This window comes from Nannospalax galili, unplaced genomic scaffold (assembly GCF_000622305.1).
Source record: "Nannospalax galili isolate Female #2095 unplaced genomic scaffold, S.galili_v1.0 scaffold115, whole genome shotgun sequence".
Lineage (NCBI taxonomy): Eukaryota > Metazoa > Chordata > Mammalia > Rodentia > Spalacidae > Nannospalax > Nannospalax galili.
In genome coordinates, this window is record NW_008340588.1 from 7,370,958 (window position 1) to 7,373,453 (window position 2,496).

Here is a 2,496-nt window from a genome sequence, read left to right on the forward strand (position 1 = left end):
AAAAGTTTAAAGAAGATAGAGATTTATACCTAATCTATGGCAAAAACAAAGCTATAATAAGACTTGGCAAAAACTGACTTCTAATAACTGAATTATTTTTTCTATTAACTTTCAGGATGCTATTTGATAGCATATGGTAGAGTTAATCATGCCATAGATTTTAAATTGCTCCAATTTGTATCAATTAAATCTATACTTTATTACCTTTAATAAAGTAATTTTTACATACTGCCTACAATGCCTTCTTCACTATGATAATGCCAATAAGAAAGGTACTTTTATACATTAACTATTTCATAATTCAAACCTCCCACCAAATCGAGCTGACATAAACCAACAGTAGTGACTTTTGTCAAATCTGTAGTCAAGAATCTCCATAACACAAAGTTACTTCTTCAGATCTCTTTATGAACATCTTATTGAATTTTTGTGTATTTCACATAATAGATCTTAATCAATTTAGACCCCCTCCTCCATCTGCACCTATTTCATTGCTCCCCCCACTGGATTTCATGTATTCTGTCATATATGTTAAGGCCTATCTGGTCAAGCATTTGTGCCCAGATGTCCCTTGGTACAAGTTCATCCACTGGAGTCTAGTCAGCCTATCTAGAGCCACTTCCTTAAAGATCTACTCTCCCTCACACCAGAGTAACTATTGCTGATAGTCCTTCTGCTAAGGTTGGGGCCTGCTGCCATTTCCCCAGTTCTATGCTGGGGTTTTGCCTGATTGAGTCAGCATGGGTCTTGTGCATGCTGGTACCATTTTTGCAAATTCTTATAAGCAGATTTCCAGAGGCTTGAAAGTCTCTGTTTCCTGAGGTTCATTGCACCAACCCTGGCTTTTTCTATCTTTCTGGCCCCTCTTCCACAATGGGCCCTGAGTCATGGGTGGGTGAGGTTTAATATAGGAGTTCTATTCCGGGACAGCCTCAATGGGAAGGAACTCATGGGTGGCACTGTAATTATAGCCAAATACACATGGCTGGGAGAGGTCATAGATCCTAGAGAAAATCCTATCTATGTCATATCTCTAAACAAATGAAATTTCTTACTGTATGCTAAATATGGATCCCTAATATTTACAGACAAGTATACCATACGCCACTCATCAAAGATGCTTCTTTTGCAACAGATGGAGGCTATTACAGAGTTCCACAACTGGTCACACACAGAGAACATATGTCTGAGAGATGCCTAGCCCTAAGTGACACATCTATAGTGGAACCTCTACACCTAAGACTCATGGACCATAGTGGAACAGGAGGGTAGAGAGAATACTAACACAACTCTTAACTCTCACCAGTGAAGCTTCCTCATACAACAGAGTACAGTGCACACAGAAGGTCAAGTTTTAGAGAATAAGAGACTACTTCAAATTTCTATGTTTTCAATAAAGGTAATGCTCTTGTTCTACCATCAACAAAGTATGTACTTTTGAATAATGAGAATAGGTTTTTCCTTCACACAAATTTGAAAACTCTGGTTAGAAATTTAAAAATCACCAAGCATTAGCCAATTTCACTTGCATACGATTAAACCTATAATTGTCATTTAATGATGAAAATGGTAACTCACAGCTAACATTTTTGAGTGCTTATTATGCTCCAGAAATGATACTGAGAATTAGATTTTTGCCTGCCATTAAACTACAGAGAAAAATTAGGTTTTAAGATTCTGGAGCTAGGGCTGGAGAAATGGCTCAGCAGTTAAGAGCACTGGCTGCTCTTGCAGAAAACCTGGATTTGATTCCCAGCACTCACATGGTGGCTAACAACTGTTTGTAACTCCAGTCCAGGGGAATCCAACTCCTCTTTTGACCTCCGTGGGCATTGCACCACATGGGTACACTTACACACGTGTGGGCAATACACTCATACGCATAAAATAAAACTAATAAATTTTTTAAAAGATTCTGCATCTAGCCCAAGATCATGTGACTAGTATTGGCTGCAAACCTATATTTGGTGGCAGGCAGAGTACCATGTACCTATGCATTAAATATTTTTGTCAAATGTAGCCACAAATATTGCTATATTAAATAGAGATATTTTAAGAGCTATCAAAATGGCTCAAGAATATATAGTTATGATGTTTTACTGCCTAATAAGCCATGTTTGCAAACTATTGAGAATCAATAGTATGCAAAATTATCCAGAAAGTAGGCTCATACATATCAAGCCAAATAAATAGCCCATGTTCATTCTATTAGGTGCAGATGGGACAGTGAGTGCTTCAACAAATGCTCCTAGACTATCGGGTTGCAAAGCAAAACCCTCTTTTTAATACAGATACGGGGCTGTAGAGATGGCTCAGCAGTTAAGAGAACTGACTGCTCTTGCAGAGGACCTGGGTTCGAGTCCCAGCACCCACATGGCAGCTATGAACTGTCCTTAACTCCAGTTCCAGAGCCCTCTTCTGACCTCCGCGGCATTGCACAACATGGGTGCACTCACATACATGTAAGCAATACACTCATACACATAAAATATTAAA